General features: G+C 41.4%; 1 protein-coding gene across 2 annotated transcripts in view; it reads right to left on the bottom strand.

Moving 5' to 3' along the window:
• LOC124011640 (collagen alpha-1(VIII) chain-like) overlaps positions 1–8,632 on the bottom strand; it is a 51,739-nt gene extending 43,107 nt beyond the window's left edge. Inside the window, exon 1 of one of the 2 annotated variants that reach the window (XM_046325095.1) lies at positions 8,536–8,632. The gene's annotated coding sequence lies outside the window, so the exon portion shown is untranslated. The remainder of the gene's footprint in view (positions 1–8,535) is intronic. The other variant, XM_046325096.1, reaches the window with a different exon arrangement.
• Between the last annotated feature and the right edge of the window lie 11,385 nt (positions 8,633–20,017).

Raw genomic sequence — 20,017 nt, 5'->3', positions numbered from 1 at the left:
TGGAGGTGACATCACCATTCTAATACATGATGTGGTATTAACTAACTAGACTGGAGGTGACATCACCATCCTAATACATGATGTGGTATTAACTAACTAGACTGGAGGTGACATCACTATCCTAATACATGATGTGGTATTAACTAACTAGACTGGAGGTGACATCACCATCCTAATACATGATGTGATATTAACTAGACTGGAGATGACATCACCATCCTAATACATGATCTGGTATTAACAAACTAGACTGGAGATGACATCACCATCCTAATACATGATATGGTATTAACTAGACTGGAGATGACATCACCATCCTAATGCATGATGTGGTATTAACTAACTAGACTGGAGATGACGTCACCATCCCAATACATGATGTGGTATTAACTAACTAGACTGGAGATGACATCACCATCCTAATACATGATGTGGTATTAACTAACTAGACTGGAGATGACATCACCATCCTAATACATGATGTGATATTAACTAACTAGACTGGAGATGACATCACCATCCTAATACATGATGTGGTATTAACTAACTAGACTGGAGATGACATCGCCATCCTCATTCATGATGTGGTATTAACTAACTAGACTGGAGATGACATCACCATCATAATACATGATGTGGTATTAACTAACTAGACTGGAGATGACATCACCATCCTAATACATGATGTGGTATTAACTAACTAGACTGGAGGTGACATCACCATCCTAATACATGATGTGGTATTAACTAGCCTGGAGATTACATCACCATCCTAATACATGATGTGGTATTAACTAGACTGGAGATGACATCACCATCCTAATACATGATGTGGTATTAACTAGCCTGGAGATTACATCACCATCCTAATACATGATGTGGTATTAACTAACTAGACTGGAGATGACATCACCATCCTAATACATGATGTGATATTAACTAACTAGACTGGAGATGACATCACCATCCTAATACATGATGTGGTATTAACTAACTAGACTGGAGATGACATCACCATCCTAATACATGATGTGATATTAACTAACTAGACTGGAGATGACATCGCCATCATAATACATGATGTGGTATTAACTAACTAGACTGGAGATGACATCACCATCCTAATACATGATGTGGTATTAACTAACTAGACTGGAGATGACATCACCATCCTAATACATGATGTGATATTAACTAACTAGACTGGAGATGACATCACCATCCTAATACATGATGTGGTATTAACTAACTAGACTGGAGATGACATCACCATCCTAATACATGATGTGATATTAACTAACTAGACTGGAGATGACATCACCATCCTAATACATGATGTGGTATTAACTAACTAGACTGGAGATGACATCACCATCCTAATACATGATGTGATATTAACTAACTAGACTGGAGATGACATCACCATCCTAATACATGATGTGGTATTAACTAACTAGACTGGAGATGACATCGCCATCATAATACATGATGTGGTATTAACTAACTAGACTGGAGATGACATCACCATCCTAATACATGATGTGGTATTAACTAACTAGACTGGAGATGACATCACCATCCTAATACATGATGTGATATTAACTAACTAGACTGGAGATGGCATCACCATCCTAATACATGATGTGGTATTAACTAACTAGACTGGAGATGGCATCACCATCCTAATACATGATGTGGTATTAACTAACTAGACTGGAGATGACATCACCATCCTAATACATGATGTGATATTAACTAACTAGACTGGAGATGACATCACCATCCTAATACATGATGTGGTATTAACTAACTAGACTGGAGATGACATCACCATCCTAATACATGATGTGATATTAACTAGACTGGAGATGACATCACCATCCTAATACATGATGTGATATTAACTAGACTGGAGATGACATCACCATCCTCATACATGATGTGGTATTAACTAACTAGACTGGAGATGACATCACCATCCTAATACATGATGTGGTATTAACTAACTAGACTGGAGATGACATCGCCATCCTAATACATGATGTGGTATTAACTAACTAGACTGGAGATGGCATCACCATCCTAATACATGATGTGGTATTAACTAACTAGACTGGAGATGACATCACCATCCTAATACATGATGTGGTATTAACTAACTAGACTGGAGATGACATCACCATCCTAATACATGATGTGGTATTAACTAACTAGACTGGAGGTGACATCGCCATCATAATACATGATGTGGTATTAACTAACTAGACTGGAGATGACATCACCATCCTAATACATGATGTGGTATTAACTAACTAGACTGGAGATGACATCACCATCCTAATACATGATGTGATATTAACTAACTAGACTGGGGATGACATCACCATCCTAATACATGATGTGATATTAACTAACTAGACTGGGGATGACATCACCATCCTAATACATGATGTGATATTAATTAGACTGGAGATGACATCACCATCCTAATACATGATGTGGTATTAACTAGACTGGAGATGACATCACCATCCTAATGCATGATGTGGTATTAATTAACTAGACTGGAGATGACATCACCATCCTAATACATGATGTGATATTAACTAACTAGACTGGAGATGACATCACCATCCTAATACATGATGTGGTATTAACTAACTAGACTGGAAGTAAAGCTACTGGGTCAGTTCTCTCAGAGTTAACACCTCTGACATCACCATCCTAATACATGATGTGATATTAACTAACTAGACTGGAGATGACATCACCATCCTAATACATGATGTGATATTAACTAGACTGGAGATGACATCACCATCCTAATACATGATGTGGTATTAACTAACTAGACTGGAGATGACATCACCATCCTAATACATGATGTGGTATTAACTAACTAGACTGGAAGTAAAGCTACTGGGTCAGTTCTCTCAGAGTTAACACCTCTGACATGACCATCCTAATACATGATGTGATATTAACTAACTAGACTGGAAGTAAAGCTACTGGGTCAGTTCTCTCAGAGTTAAAACCTCTGACATCACCATCCTAATACATGATGTGGTATTAACTAACTAGACTGGAGATGACATCACCATCCTAATACATGATGTGATATTAACTAACTAGACTGGAGATGACATCACCATCCTAATACATGATGTGGTATTAACTAACTAGACTGGAGATGACATCGCCATCCTCATACATGATGTGATATTAACTAACTAGACTGGAGGTGACATCACCATCCTAATACATGATGTGGTATTAACTAACTAGACTGGAGATGACATCACCATCCTAATACATGATATGGTATTAACTAGACTGGAGATGACATCACCATCCTAATACATGATGTGGTATTAACTAGCCTGGAGATGACATCACCATCCTAATACATGATGTGGTATTAACTAACTAGACTGGAGATGACATCACCATCCTAATACATGATGTGATATTAACTAACTAGCCTGGAGATGACATCACCATCCTAATACATGATGTGGTATTAACTAACTAGACTGGAGATGACATCACCATCCTAATGCATGCTGTGGTATTAACTAACTAGACTGGAGATGACATCACCATCCTAATACATGATGTGATATTAACTAGCTAGACTGGAGATGACATCACCATCCTAATACATGATGTGATATTAACTAGACTGGAGATGACATCACCATCCTAATACATGATGTGGTATTAACTAGACTGGAGATGACATCACCATCCTAATGCATGATGTGGTATTAATTAACTAGACTGGAGATGACATCACCATCCTAATACATGATGTGATATTAACTAACTAGACTGGAGATGACATCACCATCCTAATACATGATGTGATATTAACTAACTAGACTGGAAGTAAAGCTACTGGGTCAGTTCTCTCAGAGTTAACACCTCTGACATCACCATCCTAATACATGATGTGATATTAACTAACTAGACTGGAGATGACATCACCATCCTAATACATGATGTGATATTAACTAACTAGACTGGAGATGACATCACCATCCTAATACATGATGTGATATTAACTAGACTGGAGATGACATCACCATCCTAATACATGATGTGATATTAACTAACTAGACTGGAAGTAAAGCTACTGGGTCAGTTCTCTCAGAGTTAAAACCTCTGACATCACCATCCTAATACATGATGTGGTATTAACTAACTAGACTGGAGATGACATCGCCATCCTCATACATGATGTGATATTAACTAACTAGACTGGAGGTGACATCACCATCCTAATACATGATGTGGTATTAACTAACTAGACTGGAGATGACATCACCATCCTAATACATGATATGGTATTAACTAGACTGGAGATGACATCACCATCCTAATACATGATGTGGTATTAACTAGCCTGGAGATGACATCACCATCCTAATACATGATGTGGTATTAACTAACTAGACTGGAGATGACATCACCATCCTAATACATGATGTGATATTAACTAACTAGCCTGGAGATGACATCACCATCCTAATACATGATGTGGTATTAACTAACTAGACTGGAGATGACATCACCATCCTAATGCATGCTGTGGTATTAACTAACTAGACTGGAGATGACATCACCATCCTAATACATGATGTGATATTAACTAGCTAGACTGGAGATGACATCACCATCCTAATACATGATGTGATATTAACTAGACTGGAGATGACATCACCATCCTAATACATGATGTGGTATTAACTAGACTGGAGATGACATCACCATCCTAATGCATGATGTGGTATTAATTAACTAGACTGGAGATGACATCACCATCCTAATACATGATGTGATATTAACTAACTAGACTGGAGATGACATCACCATCCTAATACATGATGTGATATTAACTAACTAGACTGGAAGTAAAGCTACTGGGTCAGTTCTCTCAGAGTTAACACCTCTGACATCACCATCCTAATACATGATGTGATATTAACTAACTAGACTGGAGATGACATCACCATCCTAATACATGATGTGATATTAACTAACTAGACTGGAGATGACATCACCATCCTAATACATGATGTGATATTAACTAGACTGGAGATGACATCACCATCCTAATACATGATGTGATATTAACTAACTAGACTGGAAGTAAAGCTACTGGGTCAGTTCTCTCAGAGTTAAAACCTCTGACATCACCATCCTAATACATGATGTGGTATTAACTAACTAGACTGGAGATGACATCACCATCCTAATACATGATGTGGTATTAACTAACTAGACTGGAGATGACATCACCATCCTAATACATGATGTGGTATTAACTAACTAGACTGGAGATGACATCACCATCCTAATACATGATGTGGTATTAACTAACTAGACTGGAGATGACATCACCATCCTAATACATGATGTGGTATTAACTAACTAGACTGGAGATGACATCACCATCCTAATACATGATGTGGTATTAACTAACTAGACTGGAGATGACATCACCATCCTAATACATGATGTGGTATTAACTAACTAGACTGGAGATGACATCACCATCCTAATACATGATGTGATATTAACTAACTAGACTGGGGATGACATCACCATCCTAATACATGATGTGATATTAATTAGACTGGAGATGACATCACCATCCTAATACATGATGTGGTATTAACTAGACTGGAGATGACATCACCATCCTAATGCATGATGTGGTATTAATTAACTAGACTGGAGATGACATCACCATCCTAATACATGATGTGATATTAACTAACTAGACTGGAGATGACATCACCATCCTAATACATGATGTGGTATTAACTAACTAGACTGGAAGTAAAGCTACTGGGTCAGTTCTCTCAGAGTTAACACCTCTGACATCACCATCCTAATACATGATGTGATATTAACTAACTAGACTGGAGATGACATCACCATCCTAATACATGATGTGATATTAACTAGACTGGAGATGACATCACCATCCTAATACATGATGTGGTATTAACTAACTAGACTGGAGATGACATCACCATCCTAATACATGATGTGGTATTAACTAACTAGACTGGAAGTAAAGCTACTGGGTCAGTTCTCTCAGAGTTAACACCTCTGACATGACCATCCTAATACATGATGTGATATTAACTAACTAGACTGGAAGTAAAGCTACTGGGTCAGTTCTCTCAGAGTTAAAACCTCTGACATCACCATCCTAATACATGATGTGGTATTAACTAACTAGACTGGAGATGACATCACCATCCTAATACATGATGTGATATTAACTAACTAGACTGGAGATGACATCACCATCCTAATACATGATGTGGTATTAACTAACTAGACTGGAGATGACATCGCCATCCTCATACATGATGTGATATTAACTAACTAGACTGGAGGTGACATCACCATCCTAATACATGATGTGGTATTAACTAACTAGACTGGAGATGACATCACCATCCTAATACATGATATGGTATTAACTAGACTGGAGATGACATCACCATCCTAATACATGATGTGGTATTAACTAGCCTGGAGATGACATCACCATCCTAATACATGATGTGGTATTAACTAACTAGACTGGAGATGACATCACCATCCTAATACATGATGTGATATTAACTAACTAGCCTGGAGATGACATCACCATCCTAATACATGATGTGGTATTAACTAACTAGACTGGAGATGACATCACCATCCTAATGCATGCTGTGGTATTAACTAACTAGACTGGAGATGACATCACCATCCTAATACATGATGTGATATTAACTAGCTAGACTGGAGATGACATCACCATCCTAATACATGATGTGATATTAACTAGACTGGAGATGACATCACCATCCTAATACATGATGTGGTATTAACTAGACTGGAGATGACATCACCATCCTAATGCATGATGTGGTATTAATTAACTAGACTGGAGATGACATCACCATCCTAATACATGATGTGATATTAACTAACTAGACTGGAGATGACATCACCATCCTAATACATGATGTGATATTAACTAACTAGACTGGAAGTAAAGCTACTGGGTCAGTTCTCTCAGAGTTAACACCTCTGACATCACCATCCTAATACATGATGTGATATTAACTAACTAGACTGGAGATGACATCACCATCCTAATACATGATGTGATATTAACTAACTAGACTGGAGATGACATCACCATCCTAATACATGATGTGATATTAACTAGACTGGAGATGACATCACCATCCTAATACATGATGTGATATTAACTAACTAGACTGGAAGTAAAGCTACTGGGTCAGTTCTCTCAGAGTTAAAACCTCTGACATCACCATCCTAATACATGATGTGGTATTAACTAACTAGACTGGAGATGACATCACCATCCTAATACATGATGTGGTATTAACTAACTAGACTGGAGATGACATCACCATCCTAATACATGATGTGGTATTAACTAACTAGACTGGAGATGACATCACCATCCTAATACATGATGTGGTATTAACTAACTAGACTGGAGATGACATCACCATCCTAATACATGATGTGGTATTAACTAACTAGACTGGAGATGACATCACCATCCTAATACATGATGTGGTATTAACTAACTAGACTGGAGATGACATCACCATCCTAATACATGATGTGGTATTAACTAACTAGACTGGAGATGACATCACCATCCTAATACATAATGTGATATTAACTAACTAGACTGGAGATGACATCACCATCCTAATACATGATGTGGTATTAACTAACTAGACTGGAGATGACATCACCATCCTAATACATAATGTGATATTAACTAGACTGGAGATGACATCACCATCCTAATACATGATGTGATATTAACTAGACTGGAGATGACATCACCATCCTAATACATGATGTGGTATTAACTAGACTGGAGATGGCATCACCATCCTAATACATGATGTGGTATTAACTAACTAGACTGGAGATGACATCACCATCCTAATACATGATGTGGTATTAACTAACTAGACTGGAAGTAAAGCTACTGGGTCAGTTCTCTCAGAGTTAACACCTCTGACAAGCCCTGGATTTCTACTGAACAGACTGTCTGTTTCACATGTCCTTTTCTCTTTGGAAAAAGAAGTTCCTCATCATCACGAGATTTAGGATTATTCCAGCATGATCTTTTTCAGGGAATCTCTCAGTGAAGAAAGGTTACAAAGTCCCAATTTAACACTGAACAATTTGAGCTGAAAGTTCTCCTCATTTTAACCACATAGCCTTCAGAACAACCCAGACACGTGCAAAGAATCTTGCCCCGTTCCCTCGTCACCCTTGCCAGAATACACAAACTCACCGGAGGAGAAAAATGCAGACATTGAAAGTACCTGGTGGTACCAGGTCTAGAGAATGAGAATACACTCCTGATAAACACTCAGTTCACAAAACCCCTCCAAATCATCATCATAATATCAGCCAAATTCATCCTGACAGACCACACCTTCCTCCAGGAAACCTATAGGATGTCCTTACCTTGCTCAGTGTGTGTCTGTTGAGGGGAACTATCACTGGAGTTACAGAAGTGTGATACAGACCCCTGAACAGAAGTAAACAGCATGGACTAGGCTTTTATGTGCAGGTGGGTGGAGCTACTTGGGAGGAGACTAGGCTTTTATGTTCAGGTGGGTGGAGTTACTGGTGAGGAGACTAGGCTATTATGTGCAGGTAGGTGGAGCTACTTGGGAGGAGTACCCCTAAGAGAAGGTGGACAGAGGGAGAGGTGAGGTAGCCCCGGAGAGAGTGTGAAAGAGGGAGAGAGAAAGATAATAGAAGAGAGGGGGAGAGAGAGAAGAGAGGGAGAGAGTGGAGAGGTATTCTCCTGAGTAGTAGGGTTACAAAGTCAGAGAGAGGGAGAGAGAAAGAGAGAGGGAGATAGATAGAAGAGAGATGGGGAGAGACTGCAAGAGAGGTGAATAGAGAAAATAGATTTGGATAGAGAGAAGAGAGATGGATTGGGAGAGGAGAGGTGGATATAGATAAGAGTGGTGGATAGAAAGAAGAGATGGGGATAGAGAAGAGAGTTGGATCAAGAAGAGAGATGGGATAGAGAGAAGAGAGGTGGATAGAGAGAAGAGAGATGGATAGAGACAAGAGAGGTGGATAGAGAGAAGAGAGATGGATAGAGAGAAGAGAGATGGATAGAGAGAAGAGAGATGGATAGAGAGAAGAGAGGTGGATAGAGAGAAGAGAGATGGATAGAGAAGAGAGGTGGATAGAGAGAAGAGAGGTGGATAGGGAGAAGAGAGGTGGATAGAGAGAAGAGAGTTGGACATAGAGACATGGCAGGTCACTCAAAGGAAATAAATCCAACATCTAACACTACTCCTGTAAGGAGCTTCTCCTTGATTCTCATTTGATTTTATCTGTTAAAACCATTCTTTAGCGTGATGATTTCTTTCGGATAGAAGTTTGGTTCAGTGGACCGGTGGTGTTTAGGTGAAGTAGAAGAGCTATATCTCCCAGTATCTGTCCACTGGGCCGGCTGCTGATCTCTAGCACAGTACAACTCAGTGGTGCTTCTGCTGCAGAGCTTCACATCAACAGAACACAGCGAGTGAACAGCTGGTTCGATTTGATGGCGTATTGAAACCGTGTTGTAATGTTGCAGTTTTCCATGTCCTTCCTGCACCATTCCTGTTGATCAAGAAAACATTTATCATAACCACCGCCCATTCCTGTTGATCTAGAAAACATTATCCTAACCACCGCCCATTCCTGTTGATCTAGAAAACATTATCCTAACCACCGCCCATTCCTGTTGATCTAGAAAACATTATCCTAACCACCGCCCATTCCTGTTGATCTAGAAACATTATCCTAACCACCGCCCATTCCTGTTGATCTAGAAAACATTATCATAACCACCCCCCATTCCTGTTGATCTACATAACGTTATCATAACCACCCCCCATTCCTGTTGATCTAGATAACATTATCATAACCACCACCCATTCCTGTTGATCTAGATAACATTATCATAACCACCCCCCATTCCTGTTGATCTAGATAACATTATCATAACCACCCCTCATTCCTGTTTATCTAGATAACATTATCATAACCACCCCCCATTCCTGTTGATCTACATAACGTTATCATAACCACCCCCCATTCCTGTTGATCTAGATAACATTATAATAACCGCCCCCCATTCCTGTTCATCAAGATAACAATATCATAACCACCACCTATTCCTGTTGATCTATATAACATTATCATAACCACCCTGCATTCCTGTTGATCTAGATAACATTATCATAACCACCGCCCATTCCTGTGGATCTAGATAACATTATCATAACCACCGCCCATTCCTGTTGATCTAGATAACATTATCATAACCACCCCCCATTCCTGTTGATCTAGATAACATTATCATAACCACCGCCCATTCCTGTGGATCTAGATAACATTATCATAACCACCCCCCATTCCTGTTGATCTAGAAAACATTATCATAACCACCCCCCATTCCTGTTGATCTACACAACGTTATCATAACCACCCCCCATTCCTGTTGATCTAGATAATATTATCATAACCACCACCCATTCCTGTTGATCTAGATAACATTATCATAACCACCCCCCATTCCTGTTGATCTAGATAACATTATCATAACCACCCCTCATTCCTGTTTATCTAGATAACATTATCATAACCACCCCCCATTCCTGTTGATCAAGATAACAATATCATAACCACCACCTATTCCTGTTGATCTATATAACATTATCATAACCACCCTGCATTCCTGTTGATCTAGATAACATTATCATAACCACCCCCCATTCCTGTTGATCTAGATAACATTATCATAACCACCTCCCATTCCTGTTGATCTAGATAACATTATCATAACCACCACCCATTCCTGTTTATCTAGATAACATTATCATAACCAGCCCTCATTCCTGTTGTTCTAGATAACATTATCATAACCACCGCCCATTCCTGTTGATCTAGATAACATTATCATAACCACCCCCCATTCCTGTTGATCTAGATAACATTATCATAACCACCTCCCATTCCTGTTTATCTAGAAAACATGATCATAACCACCGCCCATTTTATTGTCAGCTGCATCTGCCTTGCATCCACTGTAGACACACTCCTCATTAAAGTATTTTCTAATACAAAAAGGCTGTACTCAAGTGCTGCTTCTCTCTCTCTCTCTCTCTCTCTCTCTCTCTCTCTCTCTCTCTCTCTCTCTCACACACACACACACACACACACACACACACACACACACACACACACACACACACACACACACACACACACACACACACATATCAACCTTTTTCTGGACACTTTTTGTCCATTCGTTCTACTGCCCCACCTGTCTCACATTATGGTGTCTGGCAGGAACCACTCATCCTATTTCTTTTGATCTATTAGACACCGTATTATCTTCCATTACATATCAAGGAAAGACATTGAACAGCCACCAGTTGAATGGAATCTTTGACATCATACCTGCCCAGACTTCCTATCCATGTAGTTAACCTGCATGTGCTTACATCTCAAGGCCAACATGTTATTATGTCAAACAGCGGCCCCAGAAATGTGGTATGCATACGCCATTATATCTCTGCTTCCTGTTGTTTGATCAACTTCCTTTAATCTGTCCCATTGGCAGTTAGTGGGGATGACTAATATGTCAACTGAGCTCACTCGCACACGACAGGAGTAGTCCAACTATCAAAACATGATGGGAACATTTGAACATTTGATAACGACAATATCTGATACACCACGGTATGTTGATCTGTGGTCTATCATTTAGTTTGACTGTCTTTAAATCCTCAGTGACATAGTTCTTACAGACAGACTGTCAGGATTTGGCCAGGGTTGTTCCGGTTTTTGGTCACTAGATGCCCCCATTGTGCTTTTTGACCTTTTGTTTTCCCTTGATCCCCATTATTATTTGCACCTGTGCCTCGTTTCCCCTGATTGTATTTAAACCCTTAGTTTTCCTCAGTTCTTTGCTCTGTGTTTGTATGTTAGCACCCAGCCCTAGTATTCTGTGAACTCTTGTTGATCCCGGTGGACTCTCTTGTGGAATTGTGTTTTTTGTTCTTGTTTATTTATTTTTGAGTATCTTTTGAGGCTTTTTATGCTATACCTTCCACCTTGTGGATTTACCTTTTTGTCTTGGAGGATTACCTTTGTTCTTGTGGAATTCCTTTTGAGGTTGTGGAGTTACATGTTTTCCTGAAGGACTTCACTTTTTACTTCATTAAATACACCGTCTCAAGTACTGCTGTGTCTGCCTCATCTTCTGGGTTCTGCCGACTATTCGTGGCTCAGTTGGTTAAGTGACTGTTTCTCACTCCGGAGACCCGGGTTCGTAACCGGGTCCTGACACAGAGAGAGAAAGAGACAGACAGACAGACAGACAGAGACAGAGAGCCAGAGACTGCTGCTGCATTGGACTTGTGTTACCCACACAGCTCATGTTCTCTGGTGCTGACAGGCTGTCTGTTAGAGACACGGGCAATGTTTCAGTATGAATGTGTTGGATCGACAGCTCAAACGTGACCGGCAGCTGGGCCCTGGTCCGGGGCAGATAATTCCAATGCCAGGAGCCTGGTTGAACCCTGCAGCTGCCGAGAACAGCGGTCAACCTAGGTTACACACAGACATTCACAGCCACAGCACTAAACACTCAACCACAGACAGAGAGATGAGAGATGACATGGCCATTTGTCCTAACATGGGACCATTCATTAATAAGTCATGTTCTGTAGCTAGTCTAATACAATGCATAATCATTTTTTTCGAAACCAAACATGAACAATTACATTTACCTTCCATGTTATCATTCTTGAATATTGTACATATTATACACTGCTACATGTATTCATCATTGTGGCTGTCAGTGCTGAGATATCAAAGAAGTATATTGTAGGGTTGTACGTTGTAGGGTTCATCGAGGTTTCTGCTGCTATTCTAAGGAGTCACGGAGCAGCTATGACGTAACAGAGGTTCAACAGAAAGGACGTTCAAGAACACTCCATTTTCACAGAACACTAATGCAGAGCAGAGATGTGTTCATTGCGTCACTCACAAACACTGCATACACCATGTGTGTCATTGGGAGAGTTCTAGATAAAAAATGTTATGTTAAATTGACATCATTACAATTTCAGACTATCCCAGCCCTGACTGAGATATACAGTCACAGAGGGGTTGCAAAGGGAGGGTACTGTATATTCCTTTAGAAGTTTATCAGAATACGAATAGAATTTTGGTAACTTTCAAGGATTTTAATGTAATTTAGCACAAGACGTCTGGTGGGTCTTTTAGCTAATTCCAATTATCACAGGTGTTTTCTGGACCTCCGTGTGGCCTTATCACATGTCAAATATATAACAATCAAATAACATGATTTTTAAATGAAAAATACAATGACTAAGCTGTAAAACATGATCTGAAATATAAACCATAAATTTAGCGAATGAATACCATTGTTGTTTAATTTGAGGTTTTCAGCATGAAATATATTTTATCAACATTTTTACACACATTTTCTTTTACTATGTCAATGTCTTTGTTGTACATTTTTTTTGATGCCAAACTGGTGGCAGCTGTGAAAAAAGTCAATTGTTGGAAGAGCTGTAGAGCTAACTGAAAATAATGTCATTGTTAATTAGGCTATTTTCTCTTGAACCACATGGTCTATCCACTAGAAACTCATGGACAATATGGACAGAGATTTAATAAATGAATACTATATGTGAATACATTTTTTTAAAGCTATGAAACATAATTGACCAAAGTTACCATAAATTGCCATAGACTACCAAAATTACAGAAGATTCTGGTAACTTTGGTAAATTACCACTAGCTTTGCAACCTTAGTTACAGAACATTCACTTCATTAACTGAAAAGTCCCCATTGGCTGTAAACCATGACACTGATCTGCAGCAGTGTTAGCGAAGTCAAACAGAAAAAGAGGAGAAGACAAGAATGAGATTCAATTGGTCAATTATTCGAATTCTGCTTGGTCAGGTGACCTCAGATTCTGGGCGACGGCCGCAGACTACAGAGATGATCGATGGTTGTCTTCTGTGGTTCCCATGGTCAGAGGAAGTCAGCTGAAGTTTAAGAAGCGAGAACGAGAGAGGCGCAAGAGTGCAGCTGGGTGCGTCTCTGAATGTCGTTTCTGTTACTACGGTGTTATATCGCCGCCGAGTTGTGTTCGGGTTGACCGCTTAACGCACTCCCATTTAGTAGAATTACAGCTGTCGAGTTTGGCCGAGGATTGGACACGTTTGCCTGTGAGAACATTAAATAAAGCTGCAGTCACATGCTCCTCTGAAAAATGCAGACGGTCCCCTTTTCCAGAGATCTTAATACAGCATCCACTCCATCGCCCTGCCAAATGAAGGCTAGGATGGAAAATATTCCTCTCTGTTTTTTACGGGCCTTCAGAACAGCTTTTGATAAGGTCGTCAAAACGTGTCGGAATTCATTGCCATTTGATACCTAATTAAGGATTCAAGAACCACTTCTGAGATGGGTGAAATGTAATGGATAAAAAGTTGGTGCAAGATTGAGACAGATTCATCATGTGAACATCAGCCTTCAGATGGTGTTGGAACGGCCCTATTTATCACTATAACCAGAATGGACGGTCCCCAGATATGCAACTAGTCTTCCAGCACAGATATGTCATGACCTCTGGAATGTTGAAACTGTTCCGACAGAGACCAATGACCTGTCTTTCTGCCTCGTTATTACGTCTCTGTCTATTTTGGCTCGGGTGCAAGGACAGGTGAAGTCACCAATACAGAGCAAAACATGAGGGAGCGCCAACCCTGCTGAGTTCGTTTCAGGAAAAGGGAGTGCAGGCTTTTGTTCCATCCCTGCCCTACCACACCATCTGAACCTGAATGAGGTATGTTAGAGCCGTATGCCCAGTAGCTCTCCAGCAGGGTTTGTTTGCCCTGTTTGTCCCATGATGAAGACATTAAAACTGTATCCCAGACATACATATGTTGGGGAATATTAACCTTACTGGCCTGAGCTGGACAACAGTGTGTGACAATGACACACACAAGTTAGATGTGGGAAACTCAGCCACCGGGACTGAGCCTGTACCATACCTCTGAGACGACTATCCTTCTAAAGCCCACAACTATGATTAGTAAAAGAAGTCAATTACTCAACGAGCGGTGGAGTTGAGAAATGTATAAACTGTCTGTGGGTTTCCTGCTACCACAGGTTCATTATTCACGCATTCATATATCAAGCACTCGCTACAGAGGCATTTCCTCGTTCCCTGTTTTGTTTTGGCACACAAACATGGAAAATATCATTCCCTCTTAATAAATGTCCCCCCCACCGAACCACCCGCAGCCTGCATAACGTGTCGTCTGTTTAGTCAAAATGTTCTCAATCCTAATTGTTAATGGGGCGGTTTGAACAACACTATATTGAGTTCTGGAGAATAAAAAAAATCCACCCAGACAGTGATATTCCCAAGTGTGTGTGTTGTGTTGTGTGTGTGGCAGCAGACTGAAATCTCTCAATGGATCATGTGTGTTGTGTTGTGTGTGTGTGTGTGTGTGTGTGTGTGTGTGTGTGTGGCAGCAGACTGAAATCTCTCAATGGATCATGTGTGTTGTGTTGTGTTGTGTGTGTGTGTGTGTGTGTGTGTGTGTGTGTGTGTGTGTGTGTGTGTGTGTGTGTGTGTGTGTGTGTGTGTGTGTGTGTGTGTGTGTGTGTGTGTGTGGCAGCAGACTGAAATCTCTCAATGGATTATGTGTGTTGTGTTGTGTGTGTGTGTGTGTGTGGCAGCAGACTGAAATCTCTCAATGGATCATGTGTGTTGTGTTGTGTTGTGTGTGTGTGTGTGTGTGTGTGTGTGGCAGCAGACTGAAATCTCTCAATGGATCATGTGTGTTGTGTTGTGTTGTGTGTGTGTGTGTGTGTGTGGCAGCAGACTGAAATCTCTCAATGGATCATGTGTGTTGTGTTGTGTTGTGTGTGTGTGTGTGTGTGTGTGGCAGCAGACTGAAATCTCTCAATGGATCATGTGTGTTGTGTTGTGTTGTGTGTGTGTGTGTGTTGTGTTGTGTGTGTGTGTGTGTGTGTGTGTGTGGCAGCAGACTGAAATCTCTCAATGGATCATGTGTGTTGTGTTGTGTGTGTGTGTGTGTGTGTGTGTGTGTGTGTGTGTGTGTGTGTGTGTGTGTGTGGCAGCAGACTGAAATCTCTCAATGGATCATGTGTGTTGTGTTGTGTGTGTGTGTGTGTGTGTGTGTGTGTGGCAGCAGACTGAAATCTCTCAATGGATCATGTGTGTTGTGTTGTGTTGTGTGTGTGTGTGTGGCAGCAGACTGAAATCTCTCAATGGATCATGTGTGTTGTGTTGTGTGTGTGTGTGTGTGTGTGTGTGTGTGTGTGTGTGTGTGACTGAAATCTGTCAATGGATCATGTGTGTTGTGTTGTGTGTGTGTGTGTGTGTGTGTGTGTGTGTTGTGTTGTGTTGTGTTGTGTGTGTGTGTGTGTGTGGCAGCAGACTGAAATCTCTCAATGGATCATGTGTGTTGTGTTGTGTTGTTGTGTTGTGTGTGTGTGTGTGTGTGTGTGTGTGTGCAGTGTGTGTGTGTGTCAATGGATGTGTGTGTTGTGTGTGTGTGTGTGTGTGTGTGTGTGTGTGTGTGTGTGTGTGGCAGCAGACTGAAATCTCTCAATGGATCATGTGTGTTGTGTGTGTTGTGTGTGTGGCAGCTGACTGAAATCTCTCAGTGGATCATGTGTGTTGTGTTGTGTTGTGTGTGTGTGGCAGCTGACTGAAATCTCTCAATGGATCATGTGTGTTGTGTTGTGTGTGTGTGTGTGTGTCAGCTGACTGAAATCTCTCAATGGATCATGTGTGTTGTGTTGTGTTGTGTGTGTGTGTGTGCGTGTGGCAGCAGACTGAAATCTCTCAATGGATCATGTGTGTGTGTGTGTGTGTGTGTGTGTGTGTGTGTGTGTGTGTGTGTGTGTGTGTGTGTGTGTGTGTGTGTGTGTGTGTGTGTGTGTGTGTGTGTGTGTGTGTGTGTGTGTGGCAGCTGACTGAAATCTCCCAATGGATTATGTGTGTTGTGTTGTGTGTGTGTGTGGCAGCTGACTGAAATCTCCCAATGGATTATGTGTGTTGTGTTGTGTATGTGTGTGTGTGTGTGTTGTGTTGTGTGTGTGTGTGGCAGCAGACTGAAATCTCCCAATGGATTATGTGTGTTGTGTGTGTGTGTGGCAGCTGACTGAAATCTCCCAATGGATTATGTGTGTTGTGTTTGTGTGTGTGTGTGTGTGTGTGTGTGTGTGTGTGTGTGTGTGTGTGTGTGTGTGTGTGTGTGTGTGTGTGTGTGTGTGTGTGTGTGTGTGTGTGTGTGTGTGTGTGGCAGCTGACTGAAATCTCCCAATGGATTATGTGTGTTGTGTGTGTGTGTGTGTGTGTGTGTGTGTGTGTGTGTGTGTGTGTGTGTGTGTGTGTGTGTGTGTGTGTGTGTGTGGCAGCTGACTGAAATCTCCCAATGGATTATGTGTGTTGTGTTGTGTGTGTGTGTGTGTGGCAGCTGACTGAAATCTCCCAATGGATTATGTGTGTTGTGTTGTGTTGTGTATGTGTGTGTGTGTGTGTGTGTGTTGTGTTGTGTGTGTGTGTGGCAGCAGACTGAAATCTCCCAATGGGTCATGTGTGGTTAACGTCCCTCCCCATGACAGTGAGTGTCTGTTTAATATTATGGAACATAAAATGGAACATATTGAAGGGTAATTTAGTTCAAACAGATCTCTCAATCATCACAGGATGGGTCTTTACACTTTAATTGGTATGATGTCATTAAAGCAAATGATGCAGAACAAAACATCACTTTCTGCCATAAAGCTAGTCGGCTATTACAGGACCTGTTCCTTCACTGTAATAGGTAAATAATGTATTCAAGCCCTCAATCTCCACTCTCCTTAAGGAGAGGGGTTGTAATGTTGGCATCGTGAAGAAAGGGTTCATCCTTTCTCTGGTAACTATGGTAACACTACCATCGAGGGTTGGACTACTTTGTGAAATACCAGTCGGACCACTTGTTTGCTAACACTAGCTTTGTCAGTTGGGCACGGGTTGAATTTGCTGTCCTGCCATCAATCTCTCTGGCATTTGTGGGTTTGTGTTGAGTTGGTCTACTGCTCTGTGTTTTTCTCCAGTACGGCAGGCTGGCGGCGGGGTTGAACCTCCGGTGTGGGACGTTGGACGAAACAGAACCAAACACTAGTCCCTGTGCTGGGCTCCTCACACCGGGCTTTGGGGCAGAGAGACTCTGTGTGTTCCCGTCTGTCCTATGAGGGACATTATTAGTTACACATGTCCTCATTTTTAAAGAGTACCTCATCTAATGTAAGATACTCCACAGTGGTGACCAGAACAACAGTCAGTTGAGCCCAGAATAAAAGAAAGGAAGGTTGTCTGCAGTACACAAAACATGTATTTTCAACCATGTACAAAGAACAGGTATTCCCAAATATATTGTAGATACAACACTTCATAACTGAGTCAGCAGCTGTTCTTCCTCCTAACCATGTCTTCACTTACATACAAGTTACTATTTCCCCAACAACAACAGCCATTTACCATGAGGGTGGCATTTCCCCAACAACAACAGCCATTTACCATGAGAATGGAATTTACCCAACAACAACAGCCATTTACCATGAGGATGGAATTTACCCAACAACAACAGCCATTTACCACGAGGGTGGCATTTCCCCAAGAACAAAAGCCATTTACCATGAGGGTGGCATTTCCCCAACAACAAAAGCCATTTACCATGAGGGTGGCATTTCCCCAACAACAACAGCCATTTACCATAAGGGTGGCATTTCCCCAAGAACAAAAGCCATTTACCATGAGGGTGGCATTTCCCCAACAACAACAGCCATTTACCATGAGGATGGAATTTACCCAACAACAACAGCCATTTACCATGAGGGTGGCATTTCCCCAACAACAACAGCCATTTACAATAAGGGTGGCATTTCCCCAACAACAACAGCCATTTACCATGAGGGTGGCATTTCCCCAACAACAACAGCCATTTACCATAAGGGTGGCATTTCCCCAAGAACAAAAGCCATTTACCATGAGGGTGGCATTTCCCCAACAACAACAGCCATTTACCATGAGGGTGGCATTTCCCCAACAACAACAGCCATTTACCACAAGGGTGGCATTTCCCCAACAACAACAGCCATTTACCACGAGGGTGGCATTTCCCCAACAACAACAGCCTTTTACCATGAGGGTGGCATTTCCCCAACAGCAACAGCCTTTTACCATGAGGGTGGCATTTCCCCAACAACAACAGCCTTTTACGATGAGGGTGGCGTTGGTCATCAAAGTAGCTGTAAGGCATGAGCTTGTTATTATTATTGCATGGTAACCCCGTTCAACCCCGTCACGGCGCTACACGCAAACGCTTTTGACCTGGGTCATGTAGTGCACGTTCACAGCAGGTAAGGATCAGTTCCTCGCCACATGCTGCACTGCGCTCTGCTGCCCAGGGACTACGCATAGCTCCCAAAAAACAAGACATAACATTCTCACTCAGCTGGAGCATCAGTCCGAGCAGGTGCCAAGTAGCTGAAGTAGAAAGAGAGCTTGGCGAGTGGTTTCCACAGAGGTGCTATCCCTCATCCTCAGTTTCAACAGGCCCCTGTCTCTTCCCTTCATCCCTCTAGCTCTGTACAGCTCCAGCCTCTGTCCCAGCCAAACCAGCCGTCAAACCAGCCCCATCTCTTCCCTTCATCCCTCTAGCTCTGTATAGCTCCAGCCTCTGTCCCAGCCAAGCCAGCCGTCAAACCAGCCCCGTCTCTTCCCTTCATCCCTCTAGCTCTGTACAGCTCCAGCCTCTGTCCCAGCCAAGCCAGCCGTCAAACCAGCCCCGTCTCTTCCCTTCA

Source organism: Oncorhynchus gorbuscha, linkage group LG23 (assembly GCF_021184085.1).
Source record: "Oncorhynchus gorbuscha isolate QuinsamMale2020 ecotype Even-year linkage group LG23, OgorEven_v1.0, whole genome shotgun sequence".
NCBI lineage: Eukaryota > Metazoa > Chordata > Actinopteri > Salmoniformes > Salmonidae > Oncorhynchus > Oncorhynchus gorbuscha.
Note: the sequence above shows the minus strand (reverse complement) of the source record. Positions and strands in the feature narration are given on the sequence as shown.